Source organism: Anabrus simplex, chromosome 1 (genome assembly GCF_040414725.1).
Source record: "Anabrus simplex isolate iqAnaSimp1 chromosome 1, ASM4041472v1, whole genome shotgun sequence".
Classification (NCBI taxonomy): domain Eukaryota; kingdom Metazoa; phylum Arthropoda; class Insecta; order Orthoptera; family Tettigoniidae; genus Anabrus; species Anabrus simplex.
The window spans coordinates 220,675,497-220,688,799 of NC_090265.1; the positions used below are offsets into that span (position 1 = coordinate 220,675,497).

Genomic DNA, 13,303 nt, shown 5'->3' on the forward strand with positions numbered 1-13,303 from the left:
ACATCATACCCTTGTAGGTTATCTGCCAACAGAACCTCCATACTTAGAATTTTATTTCTTAAAGATTGAACATTCTGGTGGAACAAATTTAGCTCTCCCTTTAGATTATAACTATTGCTACCTTTTACCGTAAAAAATCCTGCTCTAGTAATACTGGTCGTTTCCTTGTCCTACTTGACGTTCTTATTTCTGGTTGTTTAGCTTGCCCTCCTTCAGTTCGTCCTGATGGTGCTCCAACATCCAACTTCTCCAGTAACTCCTCTCCTCGTTCATCCAACTGACTGCTACTGACGATCTCAATGGTTTCCTCACAAGTTATATTAGAAATATTTTATAGTTTAATAAAACCCGTTTAGAATAAAGGCCATGTCCTATTAGATGATTACATATGCTATGTAGTATGGTTGCCTTGATGTATCGACGTACAGAAAAATTACTTACGTGTTTATTGTACTTTTCAGCTGTGTAAGATTGTGGCTTGAAATTCTGTGTACGGTATGAGATATGTACTATCTTCACGGCTCTGTTTATTGCTTCTCTTTCTGTTCTACTTTTTTGCCTGCTGCTTCTTCTCTTCACCTGCCAGAATGTGACGATAAATATGATGGGCAGTCATAGTCTTGGAAGAGGAGTAGTTAAAAGTATTTCCTGACGACCAGTACCAGTTATTTCCCATAAAATTTCACCGACTTTGAAATGTCAGTGGCATACCCTAAAATAATGTATCACCGTAAGCGAAATTCATGCATTTACGGAATGAATCGGCCTACACTAGCAGCTCTTGTAGGTGGTATGTTTTAATGCGAATAATAATAATAATAATAATAATAATAATAATAATAATAATAATAATAATAATAATAATAATAATAATAATAATAATAATAATAAAATTATACCGTTGAAATAATGTATTCCATGATTGTGAGCTAACATAAGTTTATATCATTGAAGAGTAAATATGCCTGCATATCACCAGCTGTTGCGTGTAGTTAAATACGTCATAGGCCTATGCTCATTATGATTGTGTTATTAGTAAATCTGTAGTCTTGTCTTGGATTTGCACGTAAAAAAATCTGCCGCATAACCTCGTCTTTCGGAAACTTAATGCATGCACTTCGTTATCACTGTCGCATTTCTCCTTACAGTTGAGTACGCAACACATCAGTACCATTATGTACAACGGTATTAGCAATTGGCACCATTAAACGAATTAAAACTCTTCTAATTTCAGCGTTACATGGCCAAACTCATTGCTGTGTTATTACTGAAAAGGTTCAAGCTTGCCTGCCGATGCTGACGTCACAGTATATACCCAGAACGGTTGTGAGGCCTTATATCTAGGAGGTGTTGGATAATTCGGCATCATACACTAACAATAAAGTCATTCACTACAGAAGGACATGTTATACGTTTAGCAGATCATTGAGGAATTTACACGCGTAGAGAAATATCGGTGCCTTTTAATGACATACCTTCAGTATCATTCTGGTATAATTTTTTTAACGTTGCTTCTTGGTCTAGTTTGTTAGTTTTTATGATTTTTTCTACTTATGGCTACCTTCTGAGAACTGCTGTCCAACAAACACCACATACGCCCGTTGGTTGTGGAGTAGAATCTCCCCACTCCATCCTCTGCCTGTTGCAAGGCGCCACTAAACGTGGTAACCCCAGATTATAAACTTGACACCACCCGACCCCTGGCTGTGTAACATTCTTTCCACATACCGTTTCCTACCAGCATCATCGCTTTAATATTTCTATCGGACCTCTCTTGGCCAATCTTCGCCTGAATTCATTGTACTGAATTCATAGCCTACATTTATTTATTTATTAATTTATTTATTTATTTATTTATTTATTTATTTATTTATTTATTTATTTATTTATTTATTTATTTAACGTTGCACGCCTTCTCAAAGATCGTACTCCATCACACGACAATTTTTCCTGATCTTTTCTATGGCAGATTCAGAGGAAATAAGCGTATGTTTTGCCTTCAAGTGTCATGGCTGTCAGTGGTTCAAGAAGATTCAAAGGTGGCCATCGGATTAGCAGTCTGTTTTTTTAATGTCGTTGTTACTACCACACGGCGCTAGTGGCTTTCTGATTGGGTCACAAGAACCTGAGTACACCATGGAGAAAAACTTTCCTCTAAACATCCTCATTCAAAAGTCACTGAATTTCTTGTTCTTTGAATTTTTTATCAGTAGCTGTGTGCCGTCTGGGCTTTATGAGGATTGGCTTGCAACTTCGAGGTATATTTCGGAAAAGTTGAACAAGTTCGACCTTAGCTACTGTTAATACGCAGATAGAGATTCATAAACTCTCTGTGACCCCCAAACTTAATCTCTACAGATGAATAATGGCCAAGTATGACATGTCCTAAAATGACGTCAGAGGGAAGGACTGGCAAAATGTTAAATTCAACATTTTTATATATGTTATTCAAATGTTATCTCTACAGAGCAGGCTTCGGGCTCCTTTCACTAAAGAGCTAAGCGAGGTTGAAACCATGGTGACAGTAAGACCACTAGCAGAAATAGGTATTTTGAGCTTTTTGACCAGATTCTCGGAAATAAATCTTGTTGAACTGGCCGTATCACCTCAGTGAAGAAAGAGAAGCTAAAAGTATAGTATGACAATGGCAAGATTTGGTGGAGCTTGAAGATTTTGAAATCTTACACACGTTTGCATAGTGGCCGATTTTTTAGCAGGCACGGCAAGCGGTCACCCTTACTGGACAAGAGTTATTGTTTTGATAATTAAGTCCACAGAAGTAGCATTTCTTTTTTGTTGCAGCGAACATCACCTCACCTGATATTTCACTACCCGCCGAGCTACATTCGCGCCTATTGAAGATTGGGTGATATGAACTAGTGAAACGATGCTCCTGGACAGTTTTGACTAAAGCAGGCACTTGGTATTGAATAGATTGTTCCAGTGCCGACTGAAGCATTTGCTTAATCGAAGCCTTCTCGAGAGTGAGGATAGGGTTTTCCAATAACCTCTACACCATTGTATGTTTTGGCTCCATTGATATATTCGTAAACGGTACGGCAGATGAAACTTGATCAATATGCGTAATTTGTCAACGTCACTTACTTGACACGCCAAAATGAAGTTCTTGTACGTGCTGTACCATTGCTCCCATTCTTGTTGAGCATTACTCGATTCTGGCTCAATGCTATTTAAACGTTCCGGACAAAGTAATTTTTCCATTATCTTGCTTTCTCCTCAAGGGACACGGGGATAGAAATTTATCCAAAAATTGTCGAAAAATCGATTTTCTGATTTTTCATTATAAATACACATCTAACCTTTGCGGAACGATTAGTGATAATTTTTTCGGCACTCCACCATTTTTAAAGGGCTATCACAGGTTTTAAATTTCTGGTGCATGGACCTTTAAACGCCCTATTCTGATAGACTTGCGTTCCATTTCTCATTGTACGATGCGCTATACTACAATACTGTCAGACGGTGACTCTAAAACTTTCAATCATCTTGTGAGTGAAAATGTTTATGGTAGTGAGGTAACACTCAAGAAGGAGAAATGTATCAACCATGTTGCAATGAGAATGGGTACAGGCTTGAGACAGGTAGTGCAGTCATGGAAAACAAAAGGGGTACAGCTAGGTGGTCATGGAAAAGGAGCTCTTACCAATGCTGTCATTACAAAACTTACCAGCTACTACAGAAATGCAATTGTTAATCATATTCCTAGTGTAGAAGACATGAAAAGAGCCATATATGCCACTCTCAGTCATTACATGTCAACAGATGTGAAACCACAGCATGGCAAATGTCCCAAAGGCTCTGATTCCTGGTGCTTCTATAATAAAAGTATGGCACAAGACATAAGGCCGCAGAGCCATGATAAAATGTCCATCAAGTTATCAGACCCATTAGTACTAAAAATAATTCCAGTCTATCAGAGGCTGGCATCTGATGAGTTATTGTCCCGATGTGTTCGAGGAGCAAGACAAAATCAGAATGAGTGTTTGCATTCTCTAATCTGGCGGAAGTGTACGAAAGAGATTTTCATCTCGCAGAAAAGACTGAGTATTGCTGTTTGTAATGCAGTAGCAGAATTTAATATGGGATGCACTGCTGCAACTGAACTCAGGTCCTCAGCAAAAGTTCCTCATGCAACACAAGAAATTGTGAAGAGACGTGATAGTCGCAGGATTAATGAAAGTGCCCGGTCAGCCTCTCAAAAGAGAAAAACAGCCCGTCGCAAGACAAAGGTTCAGAAACTGAAAACGGAGGCTGTAAACAAGAAGAAGGAAGGTGTTACTTATGGTGCAGGACATTTCTAGTTGATAAGGTAAGCTGACATAGTGTAAAAACTGCTTGTTTTCATAAAAATGCATTTTTCTCCTATTTCTATTTTTGAAGATATAATTTCCTCCTTGCAGACAAGTTTTAGTGCAAATGAGCTGTAAATTCTTATGTGTGTCCCTTGATGCATGTTCTACAACTGCAAGCATTAGTTTTGCTGTTGAACAAGTGGATTGCTCAGAAAAACATTTCAAACTTCATAAAAATATTATTTTGAGGGAAAAAAAGTTGTATCAGAAAATTTACTATATCACAGTAAGTAATATAAAACTGTTAAAATGAATGCTTACATTAATTTGTACAGGAACAACACATCAGAAAATAATGTAATAATTGTATTAACTTTCTTAGTATTGTGCAGGGGGTATTTTGAGAAGTTGCGCAATTCGAATAATGTTTTATCAATATCTCAAAAGCTATTAAAGATAGGAGTATAAAACTTTGTAGTATGGTATATAACTCACACATGTAGTATACCGAATTATATTAAAATAGGATAATAACTAAAGAAATTAGAAAACTCACTCCCACTGTCCCTTAAGTTTAACAAAATTGAAATGAATGAACATGTACTATCACTTTTAATAAGGTTTTGTTAAATTTAAGACGACCAGCTAGTACATAAACAAATTCAATTCAGTGGCAACAGTAAAGCCCCATCCACGATGCAAACGTAACGTAACGTAAACTTAAAATTAACGTTAACTTAGAAGTTAGCAGCCATGTTATCTAATAGAACCATTCAAAATGCGCCGAAGTAAACTTAACTGCTAGTCCGTAAAATTAAGGGATGGCAAACTCCAAGCTCTTGCGGTTAATCTTACGTTAGTTTTAAGAACCAGCCAATCAGAGCAGACGTAAGCATTGCATTTTGTGCGCGATATAATGTCTTCTTTCGACGAGACAGTTGTAATTCTCTTTCAAAATAATGTTTGTGTGTATGTATGACAAAAGGAAAAAGAATTACAAAGACGCTGTACCGAAAAGGAATACGTGGAAATAAATATGCTGTAGCAATGAAATCTGACGGTAAATCAAATCAAATCAAAATCTCTTTATTTGCAAATGAGGTGTCTACCTCGGTGGCAAATGGTACACTAAAATACATTATTGTCAAGCACTAAATATTAAATTAACAAGAGAAGAAAATTTTCCTATAATACAATATTATACAATTTACGCTAACAATGTTTTCTATTAAACACACAGCTCATCCTTAATAAATTTATATTGTTTACTAAATTCTACTTATAATATCTCCTGTACTACTTACAAATATAGTCAACTGATATACAGTATGTGGAATTACTTCAAATGATACTATACAACTGGTATAAGATTAATATTTACATTGCATTTATTTATTTACTTTTTTTACCCGTTCTGGATCCTAAGTAGCATAACGACCTGCTGCGTCTTAACCAGAGCCCCTTTTGCCACCAACTTTCAGAGTTCCTGGGAATGGCGGGAAACAAGCTCGCAGTGCTGGCGACCGGAGCATGGACAATTCCTGTCACAGATAAAATAGTATCCCTGTATACATGTTTCTTAACATTATGACAGACTACTAATTTACGAAAACGATATCATCCAAACATCTCATCGGAGAGTGAAAACTAGGCGCATAAATGTCGGTAAAGGAGACCTTACACTTCTTTTTATTAGGAAAGGGGAAACAAATCGTAAGATAGTGTCAAACAATTCAGGTTTCATCCGCATGCACAAAGCGAACTGATGAGGGTCATTTCTTACAGTAGATTACCGAAATCGCCCTGAATAACCTTCTTTGATTCAAGGGATGAACCCATTTTCTGCACCGTTGTTTAGTTCGCCTTTTCATGTACATACAGTAGCTCCCAGAAGTAAAGCAAGAGATGTCTGAAGTACTATGAATTCTACCACGTTGTTCGATTCCATCAAGATATTAAAATATAAAACTGCGAGATAGCCTAAAACCCGACTTCCGTGCTAAATAACACGGCAGTGTTTGGATTGGCTGCTGTGTACTCTTTACGTCCATATTACATTCCTCCATTGTGAACACCACAAATATTATGTTAATTTTAGGTTACGTTACATCGTTAAGTTTACGGTTACGTTTGCATTGTGAATAGGGCCTAACTTCTGACTAAAAGTATCAGGGAAAATATACAAATAAGGTACCTATAAAAACAGACTAAGAAGTGTCAAAGAGATCATATATATGAGTATAAATCAGTGTGAAAATATACAATTGTAAAATATTATTTCGAGATCGGTAGATAAAAGTGGTCAACAATTTCTTTGTTGGGATGCCAGCGAAGTTGCAACAAATATAAGGTATATCGATGACGCTGATTTTGAATCTCCAAGGGTTTCTATTTCAAATTGCCTCTAGTTTTTATGATACAGAGTGCTCATCAAATAAACATTGTATTCTGATATTACCTGTCTCCACTGACTTATGTAGCTAATTTTTATCTTGATTACGGTTTTATTGTTTATTCTCGTTTAATATTATATTTTTTCAAATTAAATACCTGGGCAAGTCAATAAGTATCTGCAGTTTTGCTCTAATTGACTTTAGGTTGGCTCTATGGTGTTGTGTTTCCACCGGCCGCTAGATGGCACCGTTATCTACGTCTGTGGTAGGTTTCAGCGTTATCAGATCAATACAGCTTGCGCTGTTACGACGTAAAGATGGCCGTGTCACTTTCTGTTTGCACCAAGAAATAACAGTGTTCCTGAGGGCGTAGTAGGAGCGGAACTTCATAGAATACTTTCAGCACAATGCGGGGACAATGGTTTGCCACAGCGAAGTGTTTACCAGTGGATTGGACATTTCATAACGGGTCGCACAAGCGTGAAGGATGAGGAACGATGCGGGCGTCAATCTGTAACCATATCTGATGACAATATCGAACAAGTGCGTGATATGATCTTGAATAACAGAAGATTGACTGTTCTATGAAGTTGATGAATGAATTAATATTAAATTCACATTTTCTATTTTGCTGCAGTGAAATATGAAGTCTTCACGACGAGGTTGCCTGAACTGCCCGGATGAGTTCTGTTATGTATGTTTGGCAAATACACTCAGTGGAAAAACAGAACGAACATCGCTGAATTTATAAAGCAGACATATTTTGCATATTTCGGTATTAATATTGGGCACCAAGATAAGTCTTGTAAAACCTGTGTGTAGGATCTACGAAAATGAATTAAAGGAAGAAAGAGACGTTTAAACTTTGGAGTGCCTGTTGTATGTAGAAAACCACAAAAGTACCACGAAGAATGTTTTTCTGAGTGTAAAAGTTTTCAAAAAATAAAAGAAAGTGAATTGGAGTTGTCTTTATCTGGAGTCAGCAAGGTGACCTGTGCCACGCAACAAAGATTTTCCAGTACCAGTATTTACCACAATTCGCGAACTTTCATCGTCAGAAGTTTCTAGAATTGCAGGACATGAAATGTAACAGTGGTGGAAGTAATATGAAACCAGTAATTCTACATCTCAGTAGTTCAACCCGTAAGAACTTAGTGACTTTTCCGTCTAAGCAGGCATCTGAACTTTTGGCGTTCAGGATAACAGAAAAGATTTGCCTAAAGCCAGAAGATTATATTGCAGCTTAACGGACTAGAAAAAAGGGGCTTCTTCCATACTTCCGTTAAGATATTAAATTGGGTGCTGCGATGTTATCCGGGAGTATCGACCGAAAGATTGACGACTTTTTTTGTAGAAAGGTCCGTCAAAAAACTTGAAATGCGTGCTATTAGGCCCACACAATGGGAATCACTATGCACCTATTCCACTTGACCACTCAACAAAACTTCGCGAAGAACAACACGTACATAGTTCTGCAGAAACTTTCTTATCATCAGCGCGGGTGGCTTATTTGTGTTGATTTGAAGATGGCGAACTTCTTGCTTGGGAAGCAAATGGGGTACACAAAGCATCCACGTGTGATCTGCATGTGGGATACTAGGGCCAGCAAGATACTTGGAAAAAGTTGACATGGCCTTCAAGCAAAAATATGACAGTTGATGCATCGAACATCAAACATGAGCTTTCGGTTCACAGGACAAAATTATTCTTCCTCCGCTCCATATAAAGCTGCTTCATAATGCAATTTCTTAAGGCCTTGGACAGAAATTCTAATTGCTTCAAATACATTTGCAAATCCTTCCCTGGACTCAGTTGTGAAAAACTTAGAGCAGGAATCTCCGATGGTCCTATAATTCGCAGGCTCATCAAATATTTCGTTCCTTTTTCATGAAAGTCATGACTGACAATGAAGCATTTGCCTGGTTTAGTTTTGTCTCTGTTGTAAGTAACTTCTTGGGCAAATGTAAAGCACACAACTATGAAATTTTGGTCAGCAACATGTTCAAAATCTTTCATCATTTTGGGTTTAACACGAACTTAAAGGCATACTTCTTCCGTAGCCACGTATATAGATTTCCTGTCAGTCTTAGTGATTTCAGCAAGGGACGGAGGGGTGAGTTTCCATAAAGGCATCAAAGTTATAGAGGAAAGGTATCAAGGAAGATGGGACAGAAATATCATGGCAGACTACTGATGGAATCGCCTACGCGACTGTCTTGATCACTTATATATGAACCTCATTTCCTCCAGATCATACAGTACATGACCTAATTGATCTGTTAATGGAGATAAATATATTATCCGGACCTAAACAAGCTCTTTCAACTCACACTCTACCTATATACACAATCAAACCTCACTTGCTGATCAAATAAACAAACAAACAGACAAATAAAACAAAATAAATTAACATAATATCAGTATATTCCATCTTTTCCAGGTGGATCCAGGCACTGATCAAGTTGGTATTAGATTAAAATAATCGACGTGAGCAAATAAAGAAACAAAATAGAATAAAATGTATTAAAATAATAATGATCGACAATACGGGACAGGGAGGTAATGACCTTCCTTCCTCACCTGACTGGACTCGCAAGCCTTTACACTTTCCATACTTCATACCATGCACTCTCTCGACCTACTAAAGCTTGCTGATCGAGTCATAACATTGCGTCACCTGCTGAGTTGTGTACCACATACTTCTCACGTTTCAACTTTATACTCGTTCTACTTTCATGACACCGCTTGTCCTTATCTCACTTCCGCATCTTTCATTATCTATTTTCAAGCCATAGTACCTTACAATTCCACCACACTCCCCATTTAAATTGTACCACCGCATCTTTCCAACAAACCATATTAACTTTCAATTCCACCATACTCCCCATTTAAATTTCACCACCACATCTTACCATTCAGATATTTACCAGCCATACTCCTCTAATCTTCCAACTTAAACCTTATCGCCTTTTATTAATAACAATAATTTTATATACCTCCAAATCAATCTCTTAATCACTCTTAGCAACCACCGTTCCCATCACATTTAAACTTAAAACTCTCTTACAATCATGTCTTTCCATTCAAATATTTCCAAGCCAAACTCCACATTACCACCACGTCTTACCGTTCCAACGTTTACCAGACATACTCCACTACCTCCCTTTCGATCTCCAATTCAATTACAATTCAAAAATACTTAACTATAAAACATTCATACAAGGATGTCTTTCCATTCAAATATTTCCAAGCATAACTCCAATTATTCCACCACGTCTTACCGTTCTGATATTTACCAGCCATAATCACTCTTAGCATCCACTACTCCAATCGCATTTAAAATTAAAACTTTCATACTACAATGTCTTCCCATTCAAATATTTCCAAGCTAAGATCACTCACTTAGTAGAAAATCATACAGATGGATGCTTTATGCAATAGTTTTGAGGATGCGTTGCTTTCTGTTATGAATTAAATCCAGTGCCATTGTGTTTTTCATATATTCACTTTATAATTATTTTGTATCATTTTCGTGCTGTTTGTGAGTAGATTTATACTTTTCATGTTTATGTCGTTGTTTTTAAAATGCTTTTCGTTATGACTTACGATATCTCAAAAACTAGAGCCAATCTAGCAAAACCGTTGTCATATTATGATTCAGCATCCTGAAATAACTCACATATGATTGGCACCAAAATGGTTGTTGACCAGTGTAATGTAAAGGAAGTAGAAGTAACTTACTTGCCTTGTGTAGTCAAGGGCATAAATTGCGCACTTTTATTGGTGGGGGCAAGGATCACCGGCGGCTCCATGGCTCTTCCCTTTTAAAAGCAATTTGCGACTACAAAATTATTGCTAATATTCTGTGTTAATCACTTTAATGCCATAACCAAACCTCTATGAGGTAAAGAACATTCACACAGAACTAAGACGTAGACCTAATACAAATGTATTTGTTACTTGGCCTGTTTCTATCCCTAAAAGTAAAAATCAAATAGACAAGATGGACTTGAAACAAACCTTTATGTATCATAATGTGATCACATCTTTTTTTTTTTTTTTTTTTGCAAAATGAAGTCTTCTCTTTCGATTTGAATGAAAGTCGTTAATTGCTTTTGATATGACAACAAAAAGCCAAAGAGGATTTCCTCTCCTGGGCGATAATGTTGCTGTAGTATGTTTTTAAACGCCGGCAAGCATGAAACTACCCCTCACAAGTTGCTATATTTATTGGAACTGTAAAAAATATCACAGATATTTTCATGTATTTAAGAAATTGCGTTACGAGAAACTTCTATTACGCTCTCTCACAAGACTCTTACAGACACTTGAAGTGCGCCTGCGCTGTGAGTCGAGTGTATTGTTTCTACATTGGTTGTTCCCCCTCCTGTCCCTTCCCCTTCCCCTTCCCTTCACAAACGTAGTCTTGGTGGCTGGTTGTATCCAGCGTTTGATTCTCACTAATTATTTGTCGCTCTCTTGAGCAACTACTGGGAGGTTCCTTTCGAACCCAAGGCTTCTGGGCTGCGAACATCGGAGCGTAAGTCGTGAGTGAATGTTGTATGTGTGTGTTGAGTGAGAGGTCAATGCTTGTGGCCGCGAATGGGTGTGTAAGTGGATTTGAGTTGTGCTTCTGTGTGTGCTGTGCTGTTTGGATGGGCCGGGTTCGTAGTCCAGGGGCCTATGGCCAGTTGAAGGCCGTTTCTTTTTCTTTAATGTTAACGTTTAATATTACTTTCTAGTACTACTTGTTTCCATTATATTTTCTGGAGATAATAGATTTTCTGTTCTTTCTTGTATGTAAGAGGCCAATAGAAGTTCATTGGTTTAGTTTTGAAAGAGTGCTTCAGTTATAATGTTGTACATATGTTGTTGTCAGTGAATAAAAGACGGATGGATTTACAGATGGAAAGCTCCCTAACCTCGGTCCACCTAGCTTCCTCTCTGGGCATGTTCCTATTTTCCTAGGCCCTAATGCTAGCACCTTCTCAAAAACATTTGGGCACTTTTTAAATGAATGCAATTTTCAAATACTTCTCTACAGAAACGGCAGCTCTTTCTTGGATATGTTTGTATTCTTTTTCTTTCATTTTATAATTTATGAAACACTGCAACTCGGACAGAAGACGTTTCTTACCCAAAGTGTAAAATTTACTTATATATTTTACACTGATCACGTCCATTTCTCTTCCATTTATAACTTGACTTGATGGTTGAGTACATCCAAGTTATTTTCGTGAAGCCTCGTCTCTTTCTCTCTCTCTCTTGCTTAAGTACAGTATTTCAATAACAGGAAACAGCATTTTAGCTTTGTAGTACTTTTGCACGGTCTCAAATTGAGCTTTGCTCCCAGCGCCAATTTTCGCCGGATTGTTGCTTTTTCTTGAAAACCTCCCCGGAGTGATTGAAAAATATTGAATAAAAACTATCTAAACGATCGTAAAACTTCGTGTCCTGTTCTTCACCGAATTTACAACTTCGTAGGGCACACTGTTGGACTGTAGGGTCTTTCATAACGAGTCACATTGCGTTAGAACTCTTCTGAGCAAAAGCGAATCAAATAAAAATTTCAAATCCTCCATGCTTTTTAACAGAACATTCGCTTGTCTACCGCTGACAGAGTCACTCCGGGAAGTTTCTTGTAGAGTCGACAGAGTGGCTTCAGTGTTATCCAACAAATAACCAATACCTTTTTATTTGCAAGTAAAATCAATTGTATTTGTCAAGAAAGTTTCCACATCAAGATTAAATTTTGACTTACCGTAAAATGTTGTAACAAACATCAACGCAAACTGTCGTATATTGAACCATTTTTTAAGACATGTTTACTCTCCAGGGATGGTTTTTCTCCCGTACTTAACGAGGGATCCCACGTCTACGCCTGAAGCGTAAGACATTTGGGCGGGGATATAACTGGGTGGAGGGACCAGTACTTCACCCAGGTGGCCTCACCTGCTAGACAGTAAAGGGACTACCGGATTGACGAATGCGCGCGGCAAGCGGGTGAATCTTACCTCAGTGTCCATGACCTTGGCAAAAAATATACCCCTGCTACCCTTCCTCACAGCACATGCAAAGTCTCCACTACTTGCTGTGGTGCTATACAAATCGGTTATCCGGGACGAACGATATTTCGTGCGTATTTCCGCTAATAATTTTGTTAATAATTAAAGAATATAAAGGAAAGAATTTGCTGTTAAGGCAACAGGGCTAGTACGAATTGTTTTTTTTAATAATTCTTAGTTTCAGCCGGCCAAAATTAAATAAAAATGTAATATTTTCCCCGGAAACTGGGGGGGGGGGCTACTGGCCCGCTTCGCCCCCCCTAATCACCACTACTGTATAGAGCCACAGCCCGCAATCCATTGCGTTCGACGCCTATCCGTCAGCATTCTTTCGAAACTTATTAGCGTTATTTAAATGGGAATGATGGGGGAAGGTAAAATTGAACAATTATAGAAATTATTTCTATCGACATTGTATAAGGTAGCCTATTCAATTTATCAACGATCGTTTTGTTTCATTGAGCTAAATTAAACAGAGTAACGAAAAACGTTCTTGTAAAATATGCATTTCTAAGTCTGTAATATTGCGGTT

General features: G+C 37.6%; 1 protein-coding gene and 1 non-coding gene across 2 annotated transcripts in view; one reads left to right on the forward strand and one right to left on the reverse strand.

Moving 5' to 3' along the window:
- LOC136885882 (uncharacterized) overlaps positions 1–13,303 on the reverse strand; it is a 140,112-nt gene that overhangs the window by 101,354 nt on the left and 25,455 nt on the right. The gene's annotated exons all lie outside the window — the stretch shown is intronic.
- Positions 1–13,303, forward strand: part of LOC136885854 (pyruvate kinase) — a 224,826-nt gene that overhangs the window by 84,497 nt on the left and 127,026 nt on the right. The window lies entirely within an intron of this gene.